At 45.8% G+C, this 14,987-nt stretch overlaps 1 protein-coding gene across 1 annotated transcript in view; it reads right to left on the bottom strand.

The window, feature by feature from the left end:
- Positions 1-14,987, bottom strand: part of LOC124616596 (protein Wnt-1-like) — a 99,265-nt gene that overhangs the window by 37,412 nt on the left and 46,866 nt on the right. The gene's annotated exons all lie outside the window — the stretch shown is intronic.

Genomic DNA, 14,987 nt, shown 5'->3' with positions numbered 1-14,987 from the left:
ATCAGAGATGTATGTGAGAATAAGATCAACGTACCAATACCAAAGGAACTTCAGATTGTCAATTGTAAATAGTATCCAGAACCAAGTTAAGTAATTTTTATGCTTGTTATTATTTTAATAAATGTGGGTGAAAATTAATCAAGTTCTGTTTAAAGTTGGTCACCGTCAATCTGCTACTCTAAACGTGCAAGTGGCATTTCTATCGTCTGACCTAACGGCAGAAGATAAAACGCCACGATAAGACCATGAGACATATTGCTGACACTCGCCTACTTCGTTAGAGCGACAAGTCAAATAATCTGATGGTGTGTGTACTGAAGGTCTTACAATACGCACACCATACTTGTCTAGCTTTACATATTCGTGTAGTACGTAAAGAAATATGAATGTTTTAGTTGGACCACTTTTGTCGCTTTTTTGATAGATGGCGCTGTAATAGTCACAAACATATGGCTCACAATTTTAGACCAACAGTTGGTAACAGGTAGGTTTTTAAAATTAAAACACAGAACGTAGGTACGTTTGATCATTTTATTTAGGATATTCCAATGTGATACATGTACCTTTGTGAATTAATCATTTCTGAGAACCCATGCTGTTACAGCGTGATTACCTGTAAATACCACATTAATTCAATAAATGCTCAAAATGATGTCTGTCAACCTCAATGCATTTGGCAATACGTGTAACGACATTCCTCTCAAAAGCGAGAAGTTCGCCTTCCGTAATGTTCGCACATGCATTGACAATGCGCTGACGAATGTTGTCAGACGTTGTCGATGGATCACGATAGCAAATATCCTTCAACTTTCCCCACAGAAAGAAATCCTGGGACGTCAGATCCGGTGAGCGTGCGACCAATCCACCTGTCATGAAATATGCTATTCAATACCGCTTCAACCGCATGTGAGCTATGTGCCGGACATCCATCATGTTGGAAGTACATCGCCATTCTGTCATGCAGTGAAACATCTTCTAGTAACATCGGTAGAATATTACGTAGGAAATCAGCAATACATTGCACCATTTAGATTGCCATCGATAAAATGGGGGCCAATTATCCTTCCTCCCATAATGGCGCACCATACATAAATCACTTGTCGTAGCCATCGTGGATTTTCCGTTGCCCAATAGTGCATATTACCGCTGTTGGTGAATGACGCTTCGTCGCTATATGGAACGCGTGCAAAAAAATCTGTCATCCTCCCGTAATTTCTCTTGCGCCCAGTGGCAGAACTCTACAAGACGTTTAAAGTCGTCGGCATGCAATTCTTGGTGCATAGAAATATGGCACGGGTGCATTCGATGTGGATGTAGCATTCTCAACACCGACGTTTTTGAGATTCCCGATTCTCGCGCAGTTTGTCTGCTACTGATATGCGGAATAGCCGCGACAGCAGCTAAAGCACCTACTTGGGCATCATCATTTGTTGCAGGTCGTGGTTGAAGTTTCACATGTGGCTGAACACTTCCTGTTTCCATAAGTAACCTAACTATCTGGCGAACGGTCCGGACACTTGGATGATGTCGTCCAGGATACCGAGCAGCATACACAGCACACGCCCGTTGGGCATTTTGATCACAATAGGCATACATAAACACGATATCGACCTTTCCCGCAATTGGTAAATGGTCCATTTTAACGCGGTAATGTATCACGAAGCAAATAACGTCCGCACTGGCGGAATGTTACGTGATACCATGTACTTATACGTACTTACAGCGCCATCTGTCACAAAGCGAAAAAAGTGGTCCAATTAAAACATTCATATTTCTTTACGTACTACAGGAATATGTAATAAAAATGGGGGTTCCTATTTTAAAAAAAGCAGTTGATATCCGTTTGACCTATGGCAGCGCCATCTTGCGGACCAACCATAGCGCCATTTGGTTTCCCCCTTCAAACTAGCCGAGCTTCGTTCTTTGTAGTTTTTTCGTTTGGTGCTTATTTCGTGAGATATTTGACCCGGTCACTATCAATGGACCACCCTGTATAACGTCTCGACGCGAAACTTCATGCCGGGCGAGGCGTGAGATTTTTTCGTTACTGTAGCCTGCAGGCAGCGACTGGTGCAGTGGAATAAGTACAGAACGGTAATTCGAGGGTTGTTAGGTCGACTGTCTCGCGGTAAGTTTTTTATTTTCAATGTCTACGTTACTTATAGTTTAAACAAACCAAAATAATTCTCAATATATTGTACTTATTAACACTTTCATAAAAAGCGCAAAAAGGGAAGGCAAACGGAAGTTTGGGACTACAACTAAATTTTCAAGAAGACACTGTAAAGGCGTACACGAGAACTTCGTATACAAAATTAGATACTTTTATTATGTTAGAGTTGATTGTTTACACTTTCTGGGGTGATACTCATCGTAAAACAGTGGAAGCAATTATTTTCTCGACATATTGCACACGTTATAAACGCCGCATTTTATAATTACATGGTTGTTTTAATGTTTCTATAGAAAAATTTAGTTTACAGTCACGAAAGGTTCTCTCTCATCGCACACTTTGGCAGAACACAGCGTGTAATGACTCATTTCGTCAAATATTGGCGAAGGTAGTTTGTGATCTACAATGAAAATCGTTTGGTGCAGTCTTCTCGGGGTATGATTTCTTTTTCTCTCTGTATGAGATAAGAGCCGTTTTGATACTTTTTGATAAAACTCTTTAACTGACGACAAAACTAGACATCGCAGGGGTACACTACCGGACTGCGCTTGAGGAAAATCACTTTAATACTGCACGACGGCAATCGTTCTCCATTTTGAAAATCCTCGTCGTATAACTGTGGACCTGTTTGAGCTCGCCACAGGTCAGTGCCATACTAAATTTGTCCTCCTGCACATAGGACATCCATGAAACCAGTCAAAAAAAGATTGTGCAAGGCTGTTTCTCCACATTCTGACGAAGTAATATCGACATTCCTATATTTTGCCAAGAACTTATCCACCGTTTTTTGAATCCTCCGTCCAAACTTTTTCCCTTGCCTTCTGTTTTTAGGCCTTTTATGAAAATATTAATAAATATAGTATATTGATCATTATTTCGATTTATCTGCACTGTAAGTAACGTAAAAATTTTAAAGAATAAAAAAATTCCGTGCAGGGACTCGACCCAAAGACCTTTGGATTAGAGTTCTGTACTACTTCCATTGCACCAACCGCTGCCTGAGAACTCTTGACAACATAAATGATTCATGCTTTGCTCCATCTACGCCAAAAATGCTTTTTTTTTGCTAAGCGCTTTGCCATCTCGAGCTCCCATTTCTATCACCAACATTTCTGGCCCAAACCAGCATACACCATAAATAGGAGGAAATTCGCCATGATGAGTAAGTGCGGTCCCCTTTTCAGCTTTGTTTTATTAATTTTTTCTGCGCGCTTACAATATTATGGATAAGTAAAACTTTCTAGTTCATCCTTACAATCTGTTGAAACTGTTCACACAATATTTCGATATATAACATCTGTAGACATGACATAAGTTCTACAGACAAGAAATATAATACGGATTTTACAGCTTATCGAAAATTATCTTCAATGTAAGCTTACGACCAAATTTACAACTACACAGTTATCTAGAAATCATCAATTTTGAAATAAACGAAATGCATATTACATGTAAACAAACCTCTGAGTACCAACATCATAGAAATAGCCATGATAATTTTAGTAACAAACCAAAAGACGAAAATTACAAATTGTGCAATGATGTTAAATTATTGATTAAATTCTCTTCTGGAACTTTATGTCTCATGCGGAAACTCTGGAGACAGAGACAGTGAAACGCTTCCTAGTTTTTGTCAGTTATACACCAAATGAGAAATTGCCAAATTTAAAATATGGAAACTACGTTATAATTCTGAATTCAAAAGCATGGCTGATTCACAAAATTGTTCACACCAAAATTACTTTCATTATTTGTACATCCTGATAGGGAACATAAAACAGATGTAACCTATTCATAGAAAAACACAAAACTGCAAAAAACCTGTTTGACGATCAGAGTAGAATACACGCCCAAATCAAATTAAGTATACCATTGTCATTGCAATGTAGACATCATGTTCCCTTAAACAATTACCAATACTTACCGTAAGCGTTATTCTGTACCTATATCTTTCACATTTTTCTAGTTTTTGTAACGGTATTAACCTGTGCCAGAAGTGTGTAAACAAAAACCGGAATAACAACTCCAGCCTGAACCTGGAGATTTTACGAGGTCTTTGTCGCATCAATGCAGAAGACGCACTTGGTTGTCAGGGGTGCTACGAAGCGTATTTGTGCTGATGGTTGCTCTATGAACTATTCTCATTGCTAATATATGCGAATATTGTAATCAGTTGTGAAAGTTTACCAGAATCTACAGTTAAGCCATCAGGTGGAAAATGGCATCATGGCCAAGACTATTAATTCAGCTACGTCAAGTTAAACCTGCTACCAGAACCTATTTTTACAAGCTTGCACAAGAAGAAGAAGAAGAAGAAGCAGCAGCAGTATGGGAGACTACCGTCAAAACTTAATTACAGTTAATTCAGCTACGCCTTCTTCACTCTAGAGCAGAAGACGAGTACTAGAATTTGGTCATACCCAAAAGGTATTAGGACAAGAGGATGTATTTGGACAAGTGGATGAAGTGACGATGCAACTTGTCAGCTACGTTAAAAAAAAAAAAAGAAGAAGAAAAAGGTCTTGGTTTGTACTGGTCAATTCCATTGTAATACAGAAAAGTATTGCTATGTCTCTAAACTGTCTTTCTATGGAGCAACTGACTTCCATACACTAAGTCAATATAACAAAGCAACATTTACTTAGTTACCTATTCTATGGAGGTCACCTGTGCCAAGGTCGGAGACTCTTTGGACTTTATACTGTGCCTGCGAGACTCGGAAGCGGTATATGGCCATTAGCGTCAGCTGTGACCTGAACTACTGAACTATGCGCAAAATAACGACACAGGTAATATTAAAGACAGAGCAACTTTCTTCAGCGCAACACGATTTCACATTGTATGTCCGAACAGAACAAAACAAAACAAATGAAAGACTGTCATGTTTTACACAACCAATGATAAAAATAACACACTACCTGAGAGCTGCCACACAACGTGGTGTGGTAATAAATGGAAATGTCGTGTGGCTAGGGCCTCCCGTCGGGTAGACCGTTCGCCTGGTGCAGGTCTTTCCATTTGACGCCACTTTTTTTTTTTTTTTTTTTTTTTTTTTTTTTTTTTTAAGAAGGTGGGGAAAGCGCGGAAGGCAGAGCGATCAGGGGTCGTAACCCGAGGCCCGGTCGCAGTGTCCCCCTCGTCCGTCAAGGAATCAGGGATGGGAAGGGGAAATCTTTTGTGGGAATTATTGTTTATTTATTTATTTTTATTTACTGTTTTAATACATTCTTAATGTGGTTTTACTTTATACCACAACAAAAATAAATGTATCTAGCACCGCATCGTGCTCTGAGAAAAAGAAAACAATATCTCGGCACGTTCCTACACCGAGGTAATGTATATGGGGAAAACGAAAAAAAAAAGTGCTTCATACAGGATACAGAAGGGTGTGTCGCTACTCTCCTTACGCTTCATCATCCAGGTACGTCTTCACGTATATCATGTTATTCCACCGAGAATCGAACTTAGTCATGTCAGCTCACTCAATGGGTATCTTCTCCTACCTGTTGATGATCCAGCTGCGCGGAGGGTCGCGTAGGGCACTCCCTAAGTAATTAGAAAAATACTGTCTGTATTTTGGGTTCCGTACGATCTTGCAATGACGTTCTTGTAGGTAGTTCCAAAAGTCTAATACATCTTTAGGTCCATCGTGAAATAAGTAGTGTACCGCATGCGCACGGATCCACGTGACAGCGTTGGTCTTGGCGCGCGGGAAATACTGTTGATCCGGAAATAGTAGAAACCGAGGTGTAATGTGTTCCGGAGTCACTCGTAGAAAATACGACAAAATTTGTCGCACCAAGCGCCATACGTCTTCTGCCGCGCCACATGTGAGACGGTGTTCGTCCGTGTCTGGTATCCCGCAGTCTACGGAGAGAGGCGATTCCGCCATGTTTATCTTGTGGAGGCGTGATCGGGTGATCTGTTTACCATTGACTGTGATGTACCATGTGGATCGGACGGCTGTGTCCAGTGGAATCGCGTGAATCGTCTTCCACACCACCTTCCAATTAACCTGAGGGCTTTTCGTCTCCACGATGTTTGGTGGGCGCCTCTGCTGTAGGACATGATATATATCCCGCGCCGACGCCTGTTTCGTCGGTGGTACTGCGATACGGAAATAGCTGTGTTCAATGTAAAAGTTCCCGAAGTAGTAGAAGGGTGGGGGTATGTCTTGCGTCGTCAGTGGGGGCATAATGGACGGCGGAGCTAAGGACTCCAACAACAAACCTGTCAAACTTTCCGGGTGGTGGCGCCACAGCTTGATGTGTGAGCTGACATACAGAGACACAGCTCTGTCGTGGACATGGACTAGGCCAAGACCTCCCCTTTCTGGGGGAAGGGTCAGTGACTCATAACTGACCTTGAAGAGCATGCCTGTACTGACGTAGGCTCCGAATGCCGCTAATAGACGTCGAGCCATCAGTAACGGTATTGGGAGAACACGCGCTATGTGTGGAAGGCGCGATGCGAGGTAAACATTAACGAAGTGTGTCCTTTGGAGAATGTCGAGGGTCCGCAGACGAAGGTTGAAGATCTGGACCCGAATTTGTTGTAATAAGCGGCGGTAGTTAAGAGCCGCGGTGCGCCGTATGTCGTCGTGAAACTCTATTCCGAGACATTTGATAGTGCCACGAAGCTGTAGGGGTTCGACACACGCTGGGGTCAACCCGTCTCCTATGGCCATGGCGACCGATTTGGCGACGTTGAGACAGCTGCCGGAAGCCACACCGTACGTGGTAATCCATCCTAGTGCTCTGTTGACATCATCGCGATTGCGGAACACGAGAACCAGGTCGTCTGCATATGCTGTACAGCGAAATGTGACGTCACGTAGGGTAAGACCGGTGAGGCGTTGACGGAGACAACAGAGGAGCGGTTCCAGTGCCAGAGCATATAGTAACGTCGACAAGGGGCAGCCTTGACGGACGGAGCGGAAAATCGGGAGGGACTGCGAGAGACGCCCGTTAACGAGCACTTTGGAAGTCGCTCCTCGGAGTAGGCGCATCACGATGGCTGTGAATTGCTGTGGGTACTGCATGTGCTGGAGAACGGACGTTAGGTATGCGTGATCCACTCGATCAAACGCTTGGCTAAAATCTAGTGATGCCAGCGCTCCCGGGACGCGGCGTGCCCTGGCTAGGGCTATTAAGTCAGGTATCGACACAGTGCTGTGTGGATGTTGTTGATACCCCCTAGGGAAGTCTGATCTGGCGAGATGACGTAAGGTAGGGTCGGTCGTAGACGGTTTGCTAATAGTCTGGTGAATATCTTCATGTCGCAGTTGACGAGTGTTAGCGGGCGGTAATCTTGTATTCGAGCCCCACCTTTAGGCTTGTGAACCGGTATAATTATTCCTTCTACGAAGGTCGCAGGGAGCGGCACGGCGGGGGACATAAGCTCCCGACAGATGTCTGTTAACTTGGGAGCCAGTAAATACTTAAAAGTTCTATAAAACTCCACAGGGAGCCCGTCGGGGCCAGGAGACTTATTCGCCGCTCCTTTACCGATGGCGTCGATAACTTCGTCTTCCGTAATGTCGTTCAATAATTCAGTTTGTAAATCCTGTGGGACAATGCCGTAAACCAGTTGTGAGACTGCTGTCACCGTCATCGGGTCGGAACATTGAGCAGAATAAAGTCGTGCGTAATGGTCGAAGAAGGCTGCAGCAATATCGCGTTGTGTGGTGTGATGAAGGCCGTCCTCAGTGGTGATGGCATGTATCAGCGCCCGTCTTCGCAGTGTACGTTCTCGGATGACGTGGTACATGGTGGGTCGTTCCGTTGCGAGTCTGTCTTGTGTCCGCGCTCGGACGATCGTCCCTTCGAGGTGTCGGCGCATATGGGCTACGATCTGTGCTTTCGCACGCTGAACTGTCAGCTGTCGTTCCGGTGTGGGTGGCAAGGAGGCGCATTCGCGAAGGACGGTGAAATAAAAATCAAGGGTCTGCCGCCTCCAAGCAGCAGTCTCACGACCATACGTAATAAAGGTTCGCCGTAGGGCCGGCTTGGCGCAGGTTAACCACCAACTAATCGACGTAGGATACGTTGGGAGGCGGCGGACGCACAAACTCCACGTGTCTTCGATGGCGCGTCGACAATCCGGAGAAGCGAGATGAGCAGGGTTTAATTTCCAGGGATGTCGGCTGCGCCACACCCGTTGGCGACGAAGGGTGACGGCACATATAAAGGCCTCGTGATCAGAGAAGGCTACTGGCCACACCTCCGCGTCACTCACCGTTGCCGCGAGAGAACGGGAGACGTAAATCCTATCGATGCGACTAGACGAGTGACTCGTGAAATGGGTGTATCCCGGTCTATTTCCTCGGACATGTTCCCATGTATCTACTAGCTGGAGATCGCCGATGAGTGTCCCAAGTTCGGGGCACGGTGAATGGCGTGGCAGCTGATCTTTAGGTGCTTGGGTGCAATTGAAATCGCCCCCTAATATCAAGTCATCGTGCCTGCCCTGAAAAAGCGGTGCTATTCCTTCTGCGAAGAAGAGCGATCGGTCACGACGGCGATTCGTTCCGGAAGGGGCGTACACATTGATAAACCGGACGCCTTGCACCGTTACGGCCATTCCTCTAGCGTCGGGGAGATATCGGACTTCGTCCGCCTCGAGGCCCTCTCTGAGGAGAATGGCGACTCCACTGTTAGTTGGCGAGGCGTGGGACACATGAGCCGTATAACCATACATACCCGGGAAATCTTCGACGAAGACTTCTTGGAGAAAGACAATGTCAACGTCTGCTGCATTGAGCATGTCTTGGAGCAGCGACAACTTCGTACGTGTCCGAATGGTGTTAATGTTGATGGTCGTTAAGCGATAGGTTTGTAGATCGTCTTCTGCGGTGGGGGCTGCCGTCAGTGTCGCCGTAAAAGGTGGGGCCTGTGATCTGCTGGCCGCGTCCGCGCCGTCATCTGTTGCTACTCGGGAGAGGCCGAGGTGTGGGAGGAGAGACCCCTCTCCTCATCCACCACAGCGGCCGTAGAATCGTCTTCAATGTCATCCGCCCAAGGTCCGCAAGTTAACGGTGGCTGCGGTAGAACACTTGTGGGCTGAGTGACTAAGGGTGAATCCGCAGTTGTTTCCGGTTGTGTACCAACGGCGGGCGCTGTGCTGGCCATCCGTTTGTCCGAGGGAGCGGAAACGGATTTGTCAAAATCAGACAAAGTGACAGGTGAGGGCGATCTCGTGTCATCCATTCTCCTCGTCGTTTCGTCGGCCGTCCGGTCGTCAACTGGAGAAGACGTCCGCTGGAGGCAATCGTCTGAGGGTGTGCGACGTCGCTTTTTATGTTTTCTCGGTGACCTTTGTTTGCGGACGTGGGTTTCTGAGTCCGAAAGAGTTTGTGGTTCCCGCATAGCATCCCCCTCAGGGAGAAAGGCAGAGGTCGGTACAACCCTAGCGTCGAGTTCCATTCTCTCGTCCGAATCTTCTTGTGGAGTCGATGGGCGGCGTTCTTCAACCCCTGCAGACACTGTAATGGTGTTGGTCAATCCAGGACCGGCGACAGGTGCGCATTCTAACGCTTCCTGTCTTCCGGGGGGGTTGTCGTCTGTCATGACGGTCGATCGTGTCACCTCTGCGTAATTGAGGGGGAGGGCCGTGAGCGTAGGAGGTGGTGTCGTGTCATGCAATGGAAGTTGTGTAATCCGACGTTGAATACACGCCGAGCGGACATGACCCTCCTGGCCGCAACCAGAACAAGTACGAGGTTGGCCGTCGTACATTATTATTGCTCGACAGCCACCTATGACTAAGTAGGACGGCACATGTTTCTTTAATTCAATTTTCACTTGTCGGACGCCGTTGAGGACTTGGTACGTCTCGAAGGTGTTCCATTTTTCGGCCACGTGGCTAATTACCGTCCCATAAGGGCGGAAAGCTGAGGTAACGACGTCCGGTGGTACTTCGAAAGGGAGTTCGAAGACTCTTAGTGTGCGTAATCCTAGTCCAGCATGGTCAACAGTAACCTCTCCGATGTGACCATCGGAGTGTTTGAACTTGAGAGTGTTCGCGCATCTGTTCACAACTGCGTGACATAACTCGTCATCGACCATCTTGACGTAAACGACGCTGCTTGTGATGGATAGGTGGATACCGATGATGTGCTGTGTTGGTATTTGAACTTCGTCACGGATAAATCGTTCGACTTCAAAGGCTCGTGGTCGTGCGTAGTCGGGCTGGAAGCAGATCTTGATGGTAGCTTTTCTGTACGAATGAGCCATGGCGACTCAGTGTTAACGGACGCGATTATTAGCTGCGGCGAGGAAGTAAACAAACTACGCGCGCTCGCGACTCTGCCGACGGGACCGCGACTCTGCGGACGGGACGTAAACAAGACGTCCTCGCCGCTCACCGGCCGAAAGCAGACTGACTTCGGCGACCTGCGCGTCGATGGGGATGAAATGATGATGATTAGGACAACACAACACCCAGTCCCTGAGCGGAGAAAATCTCCGACCCAGCCGGGAATCGAACACGGGCCCTTAGGATTGACAGTCTGTCACGCTGACCACTCAGCTACCGGGGCGGACTGGTGTGGTAATGATTTTGCGACTTATTTCAGATTTTTGTAACTTATAAAGGCTTGGTAATTGAAGACATTTTTAGTATCATGTGAATATGTACCTGTCCTGTATGAATACGATGGTGACGAGAGGAGAGAGAGACGAAGAGTACCATTCCGGTTGCGACGTGTGAAAGTCAGACGTCTCGATGTCGCCTTGCACAAGTTAAGGGAATCCTTCGTCTCCACGTCTCGGAAAAACATAGATGTGAAGCATTTAATTTTAAGAAACAACGTCAGTGTAATGAGAAATAGGCGTGTTAATGTTATAGGACGACACTTTGTTGTAAGAAAGAGATTGTGTAATTAAAGAAATGTTAGTTTTAAGGTTCTCCAATGTGCGAGGACGTACTGAACAGTAGGGCCTCCAAATTTTTTATTCTGTTCTCAATATTGGTTGAGGCACACACATACATATTTCACGGTCGACTTTCCCGCTTCGCTGACCCAAGTTCAACCCTCCGCCTCTCGAGGACTTCGAATTCTAGAGCGTGTAACATGGCGTATGTAACGTACTCCTGTTTTCCGGGCCCATATACGTCTACCCCGTGGTGTGTGCCCCGCCCATACCTTCTGCTCGATTTGACACAGGGCCCGAAGGACTCAGTCCCTCCTGAGGTGCTCCGCCGCCGCTTTCTTTCAATCCTTGCCGCGTTTCAAGCCTCTGACGTTGTATATGCTGACGGTTCGATGGTTGCTGGTCGTGTCGGTTATGTGCTCTTATTCTATAGGATCATTATGAACAACACTCTTTGCCGGCTGGCTCCAGTGTTTTCACTGCCGAGCTGGTCGCCATCTCTCGCGCCGTAGAGTACCGGGTGATCAAACAGTCAGTATAAATTTGAAAACTTAATAAACCACGGAATAATGTAGACAGAGAGGTAAAAATTGACACACATGCTTGGAATGACATGGGGTTTTATTAGGAAAAAAAAACAAAGTTCACAAAATGTCCGACAGATGGCGCTGGGCAGCAAAACGTCAGTGACTGCGCATGACACTCGTGTATAAAAGCAGCTGTAATGAGAGAGAGAATCAGATGCGCCAGCAGTCGCAGCATGTTGACGTTACCTGAAAAGGCGCTTATAGTGAAGCTGTATTATCAGAATGGGGAATGTGCTAGTTCCGCGTTACGATCCTATCGCCATAGGAAGGGGATTCGAACGGGTAAAGGTCCGTTGACAAATGCAGCTGTGGCGAGAATGATTTCGAAGTTCGAAGCCACGGGTTGTTTGGACGACAGACCACGTACTGTCCGACCGAGCACAAGGCGTAATGCTGCTGAGACAGTTCAGGAAGAAATGGAGACTGTAGCGGGTTCGTCTATGCAGTCGCACGTCGCACCGGCATTCCATGCACTACTGTTTGGTTGGCACTGAGGCGTACCCTCCGATGCTATCCGTACAAAATCCATCGGCATCATGAACTGTTACCTGGCGATTTAGTGAAGCGGAGGGCATTTGCGGTGTGGGCGTTTCAAAAGATGGCGGAAGATGACGATTGGTTGAGTAACGTGTTGAGGACCGTCGAAGCTCATTTCACGCTCCGAGGGTCTGTCAACGTCCACAACTGCAGAATTTGCGCTACCGAAAATCCTAGAACTGTCGTGGAAACTCCATTGCACGACGAGGAAGTCACGGTATGGGTTGGATTTACCACATCTACCGTTATCGGGCCTTTTTTCTTCGAGAAAATGCATGTAATGGTTTTGTAACTGTTACCGTGACGGGTGAGAGGTACGCCGATATGTTACAGAATCGCATCATCCCCACCTGCTGGAACGTACGATGTTTATGCAGGATGGCGCTTCACCCCATATTGCTAGACGCGTGAAAGATCTCTTGCGCGCGTCGTTTGGTGATGATCGTGTGCTCAGCCGCCACTTTCGTCATGCTTGGCCTCCCAGGTCCCCAGACCTCAGTCCGTGCCATTATTGGCTTTGGGGTTACCTGAAGTCGCAAGTGTATCGTGATCGACCGACATCTCTAGGGATGCCGAAAGACAACATCCGACGCCAATGCCTCATCATAACTCCGGACATGCTTTACAGTGCTGTTCACAACATTATTCCTCGACTACAGCTATTGTTGAGGAAGATGGTGGACATACTGAGCATTTCCTGTAAAGAACATCATCTTTGCTTTGTCTTACTTTGTTATGCTAATTATTGCTATTCTGATCAGATGAAGCGCCATCTGTTGGACTTTTTTGAACTTTTGTATTTTTTTGTTTCTAATAAAACTCCATGTCATTCCAAGCATGTGTGTCAATTTGTACCTCTCTATCTACATTATTCCGTGATTTATTCAGTTTTCAAATTTCTACTGACTTTTTGATCAGGTGAGTCCTTCGTTATCTGTAGTGACTCCCTGAGCGGTTTACGAGCTATCTACCAGTGTTTCCCTCGCTGTCGTCTGGTGATGGCTATCCAGGAGTCCCTCCATACTCTTGCCCACTGCGGCCGCTCTGTGGTCTTTGTGTGGACCCCGGGTCATGCCGGCACCCGGGAAATGAACGTGTTGATACGCTGGCCAAACAGGCTGTCGGTGCACCAGCCTTGGAGATTGGGCTTTCAGAGAGTGACCTCAGGTCAGTTTTACGGCAGAGTTTACTTCGCACCCGGGGTGAAGAATGGCGCACCCTGCCTTCACCCAACAAACTCTGGGCCGTCAAGGACACTGCTGGTGTGTGGCGCTCCTCCTTACGAGCCTCCTGCAAGGACTCAGTTGGTCTCTGCCGGCTCCGCATTGGCCACACCTGGCGGACGCACTGTCATCTCTTGCGCCGTGACGACTCACCTCTCTGCCGCTGTGGATCAGAGTTGACAGTGGTCCACATCCTGTTGGCCTGTCCGTTTTTAACTGCACTCAGGCAGACCTCCCACAAACCAGCTCCAGCTCTCCTTTCCCTCTCCATCTCCATCCCCATTCATTTCCTCTTGTAACTGCTGCCCTACCCACATGACGCACTACTCCCCAACCTCTGTCTTTCCCACCGAATGTATTTCCCACTATCCACCTCAGCGTCTACCTGTCATCTCCGTAGTTTTACTATCTAACAGAGCATTATCTTTCTACCCACACCCCTCAGTCCTACGGATCAGACTCTCTCCTCCAGCAATATCTCTCACCTAGTGCAGGTCCTTCAATTTTTAAGTGAAAGAGTAGTGCTTCGGTGTTTTCATAAGAAGAATTTCACCTTCCTGCGGTGTGTTTTTAAAATATATATACATTTCTGTTCTTTTTTTTAACTGTCCGTCTTTGAATTTTAATTTAAAATAGAAAACAACCCCAAAATTTGTTTTTATTTCTCACTGTAAAATTTCTTTAATTCGCTTGGCTGAAGAGCGAAGAATTGTACTACTGTCCTTAGTTTAGTTAAAGATGCAATTCTGGAAACATGCACTTCAACTTCCTATCAAACCTATTGCTAAACACAGAAATGAACTACAAAGGCAAGATCGTAGGCACGGTGATCTATTTCCTGATACGATTAGATGTTTTATTACAGGTCCTTCCAATTGTGGAAAAACAAATGTGATTGTTAATCTCCTAATTCACGTACATGGTCTCAAATTTAAAAACGTCTACATATTTTCCAAATCGCTACAACAACGCAAATATAAATATTTGGAACAAATTTTTAGAAACCTACATGATATTGGCTACTTTACATTTTCCAGTAAGGAAGATGTAATACCACCAGATCAAGCCTGACTACTTTAAATTTTTATTTTCGATGACATTGCCTGTGACAAACAAGATCACATGAAAGCTTACTTTTCGATGGGTCGCCATTACGGTATAGACAGTTTCTATTTGTGACAGACATACAGCAAAATTCCTAAACAGTTAATCAGAGACAATGCTAACGTTATTGTTCTCCTTAAGCAAGATGAGCGTAATTTAAAACATGTCTTCAGTGATTTTAAAAAAATTTATATTTCTGTTTTTTTTTTTAACTGTCCGTCTATGAATTTTAATTTAAAATAGAAAAGAACCCCAAAATTTCTTTGTTTTTCTCACTGTAAAATTTCTTTAATTTGCTTGGCTGAAGAGCGAAATTGTACTACTGACAGCCCATCCGCCACAAGTAAGGGGCGAGGGGGATAAAATAACTACAAAGGAAAAAAAAATCGTCGGATGACACAGACAAATCTCTCAGGTAAGTGCCGCATAGCACGAGAGCGTATAAAGGCCATCATTGCAGAACTACGGTAAAGAAAACTGTGTGCACAGC

Source organism: Schistocerca americana, chromosome 5 (genome assembly GCF_021461395.2).
Source record: "Schistocerca americana isolate TAMUIC-IGC-003095 chromosome 5, iqSchAmer2.1, whole genome shotgun sequence".
Classification (NCBI taxonomy): domain Eukaryota; kingdom Metazoa; phylum Arthropoda; class Insecta; order Orthoptera; family Acrididae; genus Schistocerca; species Schistocerca americana.
The sequence above is the reverse complement of the archived record's forward strand: the minus strand, read 5'-3'. Positions and strand labels throughout refer to the sequence as shown.